The sequence below is a fragment of the Canis lupus genome, chromosome 25 (genome assembly GCF_003254725.2).
Source record: "Canis lupus dingo isolate Sandy chromosome 25, ASM325472v2, whole genome shotgun sequence".
Lineage (NCBI taxonomy): Eukaryota > Metazoa > Chordata > Mammalia > Carnivora > Canidae > Canis > Canis lupus.
In genome coordinates this window covers 2,459,017-2,471,187 of record NC_064267.1, presented here as the reverse complement: position 1 = coordinate 2,471,187, position 12,171 = coordinate 2,459,017, and the positions used below count along the sequence as shown (strand labels likewise).

Below are 12,171 nucleotides of genomic sequence, written 5' to 3'. Positions count from 1 at the left end.
CTTGGGCCGTGGGAACTCGGGGAGACTGTGTGAGCCGGTGTGCCGGGGTTGGATTATTAGTCATCTCTTCATATTACATTTATTCTCCCCTTGTGCTCCTTGAGGGCAGGCACGCGTCTTGTGTCTCTTTCATCACAATCGCAATAACGAGTATTTACGGAGCCTACACAGAGCGCGGATTTGCCCGCCACTGTCGCAAGGGTTTCATGCACCCTCCTAAGAGCACTAAATATCATCCTTTTCCTCGTTTTATAGACACACAAACTGAGGAACAGAGAGACTGAGGAACCTGCAGCAGCACCTGGTTACCTGGTGTTGGGGGCTGCGATTCAAACCCAGAGATTTGGGCTCCAAAGGCCGATTCTCTTAAACCACTAAGTTCTATGGCCTTTTCTAAAAAACAATGTCTTTTTCTCATTTTGAAAGAGACACTTCCATGTTGTCAATTTACCTAAACCAAACTTTATTACTATAGCCTTTTAATCAGCAAACTCGCCAAGCTGCGCCCTTGGTTCACTCCACGGAAGTCAGTGGGGCGTGGACTGATTGGCCGGAGGCTGAGCCCGGCTGCTGCCCGCGAGGCCAGGTGGAAGTACAAGTACGGAGCTTAGGAAGCAAGGGGCTGCGTTTGCATGAACTGTGCCACTGGAACAGAAATTTTAAAGAGGAGGCATAAGGGAAATAATGGCTCTACTAGACCCTTCTGGCCCTCCGTGTTCACCTTCACCTACCAAGCACCTTTACTGTAAACAGGACAAAGAAAGATACCTGTAAAAAAGTAAACAGGTGTGAAGGGAGCCTGTGGGTGGGTGTGTTCTGTGTGACTGGCATGTCTGTCTGTGCTGTTTGTGTAATGCGTGCGTGTGCCTACATTCCAGGCGAAATGAGGATTGGAAGGGAATTCAGCAACAACACAAGCTCCGCTTACATCCCCAGGGAAGTCACGCGGCCTTAGGGTCAGTGTCTCAAACCTTAGCATGTTTTTCATGGTTAGTTCCCCATGTGCATTGTGTGACTGCAGCACACTATCTGTGTGTCTCACTCGGTGCCCTGTGTGGTCCTTGGCACACAGAAAGAGATCAAAATTTGTTGAGTTCCTTGTGATCAAATCAACCCCAATTTTGATACTTGATTTGGAGCAATTTCTGCTTCTTGCTTTTGTATGCTGCTCTAGAAATTTCTCTCAAGTAGTGAAAACAAAGTTGTTATTTTATATCTATGGTGAGACAGTGTTAATCCTAATATGTAAATTGTCTTTGCAACTCAGTAAAGAAAACAACACTCACTGATAAAAATTCACTGGAAAAGGAATTCAAATGGCTTATAAGTATATTTAAACATTTTCAAACTCCTGAGATATCAGAGCTGCAAAATAATACAATTAGATGCTATTTCATCCATCAAAATGCCAAAGATTAAAATTCAGATAGGATACTCAGTATTGGTAAAGATGCAAAAAATAAATGCTTATACAGGACTGATGTAAACGGGAAGTGATTCCATCTTTCCACTGGTGACATTCTCAAAAGTCTTATGTATCGCCTTTTACCTGTATTTCCATTTCCAGGAACTTATTAAATGGAAGCAATCAGAGACATAAAGGAAGGTTTCTGTACAGATACTCATCACAGCATTATATATCAAAACAACAAAACAAAAAGGAAATAATCTGAAAGTTAAACAATAGATTCAGGTATAAAAGTATATTATGCACAAAATATAACAATGCCATTGGAAAGTATTCATGATAAAATATTAAATTAAATAGAATATAAGACTATATAATATACCAAAAATTACATACCTGCTCAAATTTTAGCAGTGGTTAGGTGATTTTAATTTTTTTTAATTTTTAAAAAAATTGTATTTACTTATTCATGAGAGACACAGAGAGAAAGCCAGAGACATAGGCAGAGGGAGAAGCAGGCTCCACGCAGGGAGCCCAATGCAGGACTCTACCCCAGGACTCCAGGATCATGCCCTGGGCCGAAGGCAGGTGCCCAACTGCTGAGCTACCCAGGCGTCCCTTTTTTAAAATTTTTATATCATCCAAATTTTCTATTAAAGGCACATGTTCCTTTTTTTTTTTTTAAGATTTATTTATTTATTTTACATAGATAGAGAGAATGAGTGGGAGGGGCAGAGGGAGAGAATCTCAAGCCGACTCCCCCCTGAGTGAGGAGCCTGACATATTCTAAATTTTGCTCTAGGCACTGAGGAGGCATTGGCATTAAGTATATTACTGACCTTCAAAGACTTGATTAGTAGAGTAACAAAAAAATAATAATAACCAAAAAAGTACATAAAATAATATTAGGAAATGATAAGTACTAGGAACAAACAATACAGCAGGATAGGAGAATAATAAGTGATGGGAAAGATGGTATTAGTTAACACGGTCAGAGATGGCTCCCTTAAAGAGGTGTTATATGCATAGAGACATGACTGAGATGAAGGAACATATTCATTATGGAGGGATAAGCCTCCCAGGCAGAGGGAAAAATGGATCCAAAGTCCATGAGGCAGAAGCAAAGTTGGCATTCTCCAAGAACAGTAAAAGGGCCAGTGCCACTAGAGTAGTGGCCATGGGGACAAGAGCAGGAAAAAATGAGGTCAGAGGAACATCCAGATCATAGAGGCTTTGCTAATTCTTTGAATTTCATTCTAGTGCTATGCGAAGTCATTAGAGCATTTAGCAGGAGAGTGATATAATACAATTTGCATTTTTCAAGAATATGTTGGTTTCTGCGTGGAGACTAAACTATGAGAGAGAAGGAATATAAGGAAGGAAGAATACCAGTCTGGAACTCTTGCATCTGTGCAGGCAAAGTAAAAAGATGACTTAGATTAGAAATGAAGGTGATGAGAAATAATCTAATTTTAAACATATTTTAAATGTGGACCCAACAATCTATTAAGAAAAAGAGATCAATCAGTGATGACTTCTGTGTTAAATCTGAAATGTATGGAAAGGACTTTGGGGATTCTACACTGATAGTCTGGAAAGAACACTTACTTGGTCTTGATCTGACATCTATCTTTTATATTATTAGTAAAATTGGTACTGGTTGAGATTCATCATTTGTGGTGAATCTGATTGGAAGATTAGTGTGCTAATCTTCACGTTAGCACACTGGTGTTTATCCATGGTTTACAGATGAAGAAATTAAGGAACAGAGAGTTAAGCAACCTGCTATAGGTCTCACCACAAGTTAGTCATGAGTCACGGTTTGCACCAGTGAACTCTGACACCAGAGCTTGTGTTCTGTGCTAGTGCGCTACACTGCCCCTCTCTTGTCTCTGTTAACTCTTGCTTTAAAATCCTGCTACAGAAATAACAGTTTCCTACCATCCTGACTTACTCATCTGGCCAGACCAGTTAGGACAAGGACCACTATGAACTCATTCCTTCATCTGAGATGGGATGGGAACCCATTTTGCCTGGAGTGGGAACCATTCTAATAATGGCTACCAGAAATGTGGCTATTATACTGGTGACTTCACAGATCATCTGGTATCTCTAGTTATGCCCTTACAGCTGTGACCCTTCTATGTGCTTTCTAAGGACAATATTTCTTCTGTTAGTTGTTCACAAAATTACAACAGCAGTAAAAATTTTTACTTTGGTCTGGGCCAAAGTTAAAGAAAATTGGTTCAGAATGTATGGTGTTGAAAGGTTCTGTCCCAAGAGAACATTTTTCTTAGTGCTAAATGAAAAATCAACTTTCTATCTTTGACCTTTAAAATGGGCTCATACTGCCAAGAATGAAGAATTAGTTCTTCAGATGGGAGACAAGTTTGAGAACCATTAAGTCCATGGCTATGAAATGTTGTTAACAGATATGCATACATGTGTTTTCATACATATACATATTAGGAATATATTTCTGCCTATAAAAATACTGGTAGTCTGAATAGTTTTAGCTATACGTAGATAGCTTTGTATACTGCATTCCCAAATCAATTCACCACCAGGAACATGAGTTGGCTGATCTATGCAGTGATTTATAATAAAAGGAGAGAACATCTGATTTGTCTCAGCTTTTGAAGTAAGGCACGTTTTTATTAAGTTGCGCTTGACAGAAGCAGTTAAAATTTGGCAATACAATGAATCTTTTCTTTCTCACAGATTTTATTGACATGTTGGGATGGGTTTATCTTTTTACTAAAGGGGGATTGTCAGAGCATTTATGGGCTGTGATTATTTGTGAATTTCTTTACCTTTATGGATTTTTTTCCATTATTTGCACATGTACTTTTCTATATAAATAAAAATCAAATTTACTTTGTAAAGATTAGTCGTCATTCCAAACATTGATTTCTCCTTCATTTCATTGAGTACAGTTGATCCAAGGTATCTGTACTTTGCTTATATCCTTGATTTGAGGCCAAACATGACACAGCTATTTCCACAACTTGGAGAACAATCTCTGCTACCAGGTCAGTCTTACTTCTCAGGCTGGAGGTGGTCCCCACCTTGGACCCATATATGGAGAAGGAATGTTGCATAATTAAAAGATTTTGATTCAAATCCTGGATTATTTTTGTTTCTTTCCCAGTAAAATAAATTTAGAAAATAATGACACCAAACATGAACATGTGGAAGTACCTGAAAATATTCTCAGTAAATTTTACTTTAATTTTTTTGTCTTATCATTGTCTCTCTTTGCCCCCACCTCCTTCCCAACAAAACAAACAAGGATTATATTTTTGTTATCTTGTAAAAGCCGTTAAAAGCTAGACATTTATATTATCATTTCAAAACATGTGAACATCTTCCATTCTCTTACTATCTGTATTCCCATTAAACCTCTGAATTAAACATTAAAAATTTTCTGGGATGCTATTTTTTAAAGATTTCCCTGGCTATGTAAATGTTTATTTTATCCCTTCTTATTTCTCCTATTTGATTATTTTAAAAAATATATTTCCCTATTTTTAGGATCTAAGACAATACACATTTCCAATTATGGTGGAAAGACTATTATAAAATAGTCATTCTGTAGTAAAGGAAGCTTGATTGGAGTGAAGTATCCTCGAACTCCATGTGCTTTCTTTTTCTTTCTTTCTTTTTTTTTTTTTTTTCCATGTGCTTTCTTTTAAAGACTCCTGGTGAACTGTCAGAGATGCTGTTCCCACTGGGCAGGCATTTCTTATTATACAGCATTGTGAGTCACTCTCACTTCCAAACTGAAGCATAGAGAAAGCCCTCTTTGATTCTCTATTTCTCTAGAGGAGGCCTATGTTAGATGGAGAAATCACAAGTTGTAGGCAACATAGATTTCTAGGTCATTCCATGAAGGATGGCTGTCCTTGAGTCCTTGGATGAGTAGAAAGCTCTGCATGAGGAAGAACTAGATTCATGTTGGTTTCACTCTTAAGAGTTTGGGACCATATCACAGACAATAAGCCAATCTGTCTTTACAAAAGCTCTAAGTGGAAAAATTCATTTTATTTGTGAAGATGATTAATTCACTCAGAAAACTTTAACTATTTACACTGGGCCATGAATTGTGTTTGATGCTATGAAGGATAAAAGAAAAACTGAACAAAACCTAGAACCTGGCTCATAGGGGCTGATAGTCTAATAGCGCCACCATCCTAAGTTTCATTAGTTTATCTATAGTCTTTCAAAGTATGTTTACACACTTAATTTCACTTGATTTTCACAACAACCTTATAACTCTTTCCAGCTCATAAATGAGTTAACTATGACCCAAATCCATAGAGAAATTAGTGAGAAAAACATAGCTTACATAAGGTCTTTTGGGGATGCCTGGGTGGCTCAGTGGTTGAGCGTCTGACTTCAGCTCAGGCCGTGATCCTGGCTGGGGTCCTGGGATCAAGTCCTGTTGGGCTCCCTGCAGGGAGCCTGCTTCTCCTTCTGCCTGTGTCTCTGCTTCTCTCTCCCTCTCTCTGTTTCTCATGAATAAATAAATAAAATCTTTTTAAAGAAAAAAAAAAAGGTCTTTTGATTTCTGCCTGTTCAGATGTGCCAACTGAGCTCAGATTTCTGGGAGTACATCCTTGCAAGCAGTCAAGAACCCAAAGGATGGCATGTTGGAGGAAAGAGAAGGGGGTGTTGGGCTCGAAGATTTTACCACTTGGGAGCTGTAGCTTTGAGGGTGAATATCATACCATAAGAAGGGTTTCTTAACAACAATGAAGTTTTCTTTTTATTTCATTAACAGGGATATGGAGGAGCAAAGACATCTAAGAATGAGGGCTTCAATGTCATTTCTCATTATACACAGAACTCTTAGATGGGACATTTGCCAAATAAATTTTTTTAAACTTATTATTATATTATTTTAGAGAGAGAGAGCGAGTGAGAGAGAACTCATGAGTGGGGGGAGCAGCAGGAGGAAAGGAGAGAGAATCCTCAAGTAGACTCTCCACTGAGTGTGGAGCCCAACTTGGGGCTCGATCCCTGGACCCTGCATGACCTGAGCTAAAATCAAGAGTGGGCCGCTTAACTGACTAAGCCACCAAGGTGCCCCCAAATAAATTTTTAAATAAAGTTGTCTAATACTGTATGATAATTTGCCTTTAAGTGAATATTTTATATCTGAAAGTAATTAATGAAGAATTATTCTAAATTATTATATATATCTTATTCCACTAACTTCTCTAGTAACCCCTCTTAATATGCAACACTTTTCTGTTTGATAAGTCATTTCATCACACACACACACACACACATATATAGTATTTTTTGAATTAATTAAGATATTTTTGAATATCTTCTAAGATACAAAGCCTACAAAATTATCAACTTGTGAATACAGGAAACGTGCATTGTTATCACATATATTCTGAATGCCTACCTTGTGCTCATTAAATATTTAATAAATCAGTGAATGATAAATGAATGCAAAAAACAGGGCCAGCAGGACTATCCCTATGATATATTTAGAGAAAAATTAGAGCTGAACATTGTGGATTGCATTTTAAGGAAAATAAACATCAGACAGAAGGGGAAAAGGTATGAGTTGGAGAAATTGAGAATATCCCGAGGGGTTAACTTAAATGTGAGTCTTTAAATCTCCATCCAAAATGTTCAACTCAAATTTTGACATGAATTCTATTATAGTCAGTATTGTTTTGTTTCTGTGTTTATTTTACCCCTTTTCATCTTTATGCAGTATAAAATATAATATAAATGAGTTACACATAAGATTGCATTTTCCACCATACTGATAAAGAGAAGATTATTACACAACATCAGTAAAAGAACCACAGGTACAATCTTTCAGAAGAGAAAATAAAACCAACATTAATTCAGGCTGACTAATAATTGCTCCTATCTTGGACAACTTAATTAATTAACTATTATTTCCCAGTAATGATCAAACTAGAAAATAACCATATCTAATTACCCTTTCTTCCCTATGTGAAAAATTCTTTTTCATCATTACATGAGCAAAGGCAATGAACAGCAATTACTGGTGAATGAGGAAGCAGCTTACTTTGTACTTCATTAGGAGAAATGTAGAAGCGTCCCCAGGAATGAAACTTTAGCATAGCTCTGATCGGATCTGTATGTGAGAGTGCTGTTATATCACAGAGTTTTAGGATTTTGTGTACCATTGGGTTAAAGGCAATCTAACTGAATGCAGTGATGCAAAACACAGGATATGAATGCTGAGTATTTTATACAGTTGATGAGTGGCACAAATTTTGTGCAATCAAATCAAAGTTGATTTCTCTGATGAATAATATAAGCGCCTGTGTGCTATTTTATTGATTACTAAGAGCTTCCTATGTTTCACAAGCCTCTTTACAGGCCACAAAATTCTGATTCATGAAAACTGGAATCCAATCATGGAAGCATTGCTTTGGTGGAGATTAAGGTCACAGGAGTGCCTCTGATTAAATCCAGGATTTCCCTCCTAGCTGACCTTTGATTCTTCTCAAGAACTTGGAGCAATGTGTAACTGAAACCCCAGAGTTCTGTTATCATACCATAAAACATTCTTGCCTTGATATAAAATAACATCAACAGGCTTCTTAAAGATTATCTGAATTCATCTGTGATATCTCTGGATAAGCTGTCTGTAAAATGATGCTCACCAAATGTTCAAAACTTATCCTTACATAATGATTGATGAAAACTGACCATTGAAATGCTGGTAAATGTTAATTATATGTAAAGATTGTGGTTATAATGTATTTTGTGTTAAACCATGCTAACGATGATTGACCAAGGATCTTCTTGCATATGTCTCTACTTAGGAAAAAAAAAATCAACATATAAAGAATCTATCAATGCGTTTGATTTCTACTATTATCAAATTGCTACTATGAAATTCTTGAGAACCCATATTTGTATATTGCTTAGAAATGCTTTTCGGGGGGCGAGATGGCGGAGGAGTAGGGTCCCCAAGTCACCTGTTCCCATCGACTTACCTAGATAACTTTCAAATCATCCTGAAAATGTACAAATTCGACCTGAGATTTAAAGAGAGAACAGCTGGAATGCTACAGTGAGAAGGGTTTTCGCTTCTGGTAAGGTAGGAAGGGGGGGGGAGAATCCAGTTGGGGAGGGGCCCCGCGAGGAGCCGGGCTAAAGCCAGGCGGCAAAAGCCTCTGGGACAGGAGAGCCCAGCCCCGGAGAAGCAGGAGCTTTAAAAATCTGCACCAGGTTCTTCCTGAACGGAAAGGCGCTTGCAGGGAACTCGGGCAGAACTGCAGGAGGGGCACTGGGGACCCCAGGTTCCCGGGGTCACTAACCAGGAAGTGCGCCGGGGGAGAGCGACCGACCCCGCGGGTCGAGCTGGGTCAAGGGCTGGAGTGGCCCGGGGGGGCCTGGGAGCAGCCCAGGCAGCAGCTCTGCATAGAGGGGGCTGCGCCCTGCTGCCTTGGAGAGCCGGGCGGGAGCATGATGCCAGCAGCACAGGCCCCAGATCCCAGGGCGTTGAGCGGACACAACCAGTGATCCTGTGGTCCCCCGGGACGGGTGGAGGTGGGGAGGGCACAGAACAGCGAGCACTCTTTTGCCGCCGGGCGCCCCCGGCTGTGCAGATCAGCAGCGCCCCCCCCCCACCCCCCCGCACCCCGGAAGCATCCAGGCCAGTGCGGATTGGGAGCTGGGGTAGTTACTGCGGGAGCTGACTCCAGGGCTGGAGAGCTGGTGGCCGCCAGTGATGTTGTTCCTCCTGGCGTCAACACGTCCCTGGAGGAGGCGGGGCCGCCAGAGAACAGGGGCCTCACAGGATAAACAGCTCCCACTGAGTCATGCACCTGGCAGGGGGCGGGTGGGTGCCACGCGGCAGCTCCCCCAGATGCACACACCTGAGAATCAGCACAGCAGGCCTCTCCCCCCGAAGACCAGCTGGAAGGACAGGGGAAGAGCAAGTTCTTGACCAAGCAGCGCTGGAAAGCTCCAGGGGAAGTCAAGGGATTTACAGTGTATAGAACCAGAAGATACCCCTCCTTGTATTTTTCTTCCTTTTTCCAGTACAACTCATTTTTATATCAGACTGTAAGTTTCCAATTTTTTTTCTCTTTCCCACCTTAACTACAATATTTTACCACCTCTACATTTTTAGAATTCTTCCTTTTTGACTTTCATATTTCTACAAGTCCTAGATATATTTTTCACTTCTAGATTCCCTTCAACATACTCAACTTAATTTTGGGAGATATACAATATATGTTTTTTTGTTTTGTTTTGTGTTTTATTTTTCTTTTCTCTGCTGCATTTTGTTCTACAATGGTAGAAGTTAATACCTTCTAAAACATGACTAGCATGCACCCAGAACCAAGTAGTATACCATGCTGGTTCATTCTGTGAGATTCCTCATTCCCATTCTGCCCCCCTCTTTTATCTCATTTAGGTTTTGGTGGTGAATGTTGGGGCCTTCTACAAGTATTTTCTGGTTTATATAAATTTGGGACTGAGCATCTTCTAACATACAGAACTTAATATACTCAGAAACCAGAGGATCACCCTCTAGAACCTCTCAGGTAGACTACATTCTCCCTCCACTACAACTTCATCACCACCACCATCTCCCAGTCCACCACCCTTTTTGTTCTTCTCCTTTTTTTATTTTTTCTTTTTCTTTTTCTTTCTTCTTCCTTAGGATACCTTGCCTTTTATTTTTTACTCCTTTGATTTAAAATTTGTTTTTCACTTAAGTGGTCTTCTTGTTTTATTTCTTTCTGATCTTTGTTTTTAATTTCTGGTCTCTGACCTCAGCAGAATCACCTAGGGTGAAATTTACTTAGGTCGTGGTTGATATTCTTGACGCAGCCCACTCATACAGCCACTCTGCACTTAGCAAAATGACTAGAAAGAAGAACACCACAAAAGAAAGAATCAGAAACAGTACTCTCTCCCACAGAGTTATAGAATTTGGATTACAATTCGATGTCAGAAAAACAATTCATAAGCACAATTATAAAGCTACTGGTGGCTCTGGAAAAAAGCATAAAGGATTCAAGAGACTTCATGACTGCATAATTTACATCTAATCATGCCAAAATTAAAAATCAATGAAATGAGATGCAATCCAAACTGGAGGTACTAACGATGAGAGTTAATGAGGTAGAAGAAAGAGTGAGTGACATAGAAGACAAGTTGATGGCAAGGAAGGAAGCTGAGGAAAAAAGAGAAAAACAAAGACCATAAGGAAAGGTTGAGGGGAGATAAATGACAGCCTCAGAGGGAAAAATCTACCTATAATTGGGATTCTAGATGGCGCCGAGAAGGACAGAGGGCCAGAAAGCATATTTGAACAAATCATAGCTGAAAACTTCTCTAATTTGGGAAGGGAAACAGGCATTCAGATCCAGGAGATAGAGAGGTTCCCCCCCAAAAAAAAAATCAATAAAAACCATTCAACACCTCGACATTTAATAGTGAACTTGCAAATTCCAAAGATAAAGAGAATATCCTTAAAGCAGCAAGAGACAAGAGATCCCTAACTTATATGGGGAGAAATATTAGATTAACAGCAGACCTTTCCACAGAGACCAGAGTCTACAGAAAGGACTGGCAGGATATATTCAGGGTCCTAAGTGAGAAGAACATGCAGCCAAGAATACTCTATCCAGCAAGACTCTCATTCAGAATAGAAGGAGACATAAAGAGCTTCCAAGGTAGGCAGAAACTGAAGGAAAACCAGCTCTGCAAAAAATATTAAGGGGGACTCTGTAAAAGAAAGATGAAGCCCAAAGAAATAATCCACAAAAACAGGGGCTGAATAGGTATTACGATGACACTAAATTCATATCTTTTGATAGTAACTCTGAATGTGAATGGGCTAAATGATCCCATCAAAAGACACAGGGTTTCGGACTGGATAAAAGAGCAAGACCATCTATTTGCTGTCTATAAGAGACTCATTTTAGACCTAAGGACACCTACAGCCTGAAAATGAAAGGTTGGAGAACCATTTACCATTCAAATGGTCTTCAAAAGAAAGCTGGGGTAGCCATCCTCATATCAGATAAACTTTATCCCAAAGACTGTAGTAAGAGATGAAGAGTATAAATATATCATACTTAAAGGATCTATCCAACAGGATACCTAACAATCATGAATATTTATACTCCTAATGTGGTAGCTTCCAACTATATCAATCAATTAATAACCAAAGTAAAGACATACTTAGATAACAATACACTTATACTGGGAGACTTCAACATGGCTCTTTCTGCAAATGACAGATATTCTACACACAACATCTCCAAAGAAACAAGAGCTTTAAATGATACACCGGAGCAGATGGATTTCACAGATATTTACAGAACCTTCCTCCATCTGAACACAACTGAATACACATTCTTCTCAAGTGCACATGGAACTTTCCCCAGAACAGACCACATACTGGGTCACAAATCAGGTATCAACTGATACCAAAGGACTGAGATTGTCCCCTGCATATTTGCAGAAACTTGAACTCAACCACAAGAAGAAATTTGGAAGAAATTCAAACACGTAGAGGTTAAAGACCATCCTGCTAAAAGATGAATGGGTCAACCAGGAAATTAGAAAAGAATAAAAAAGATTCATGGAAACTAATGAAAATGAAGATACAACCATTCAAAATCTGTGGGATACAGCAAATGCAGACCTGAGAGGGAAATACAATGCAATACAAGCATCCCTCAAAAAATTGGAAAAAACTCAAATACACAAGCTAACTTCGCACCTAAAGGAAC

The 12,171-nt window shown here is 39.4% G+C and overlaps 1 protein-coding gene across 3 annotated transcripts in view; it reads left to right on the top strand.

Moving 5' to 3' along the window:
- UFM1 (ubiquitin fold modifier 1) overlaps window positions 1-12,171 on the top strand; it is a 124,360-nt gene that overhangs the window by 21,820 nt on the left and 90,369 nt on the right. The window lies entirely within an intron of this gene.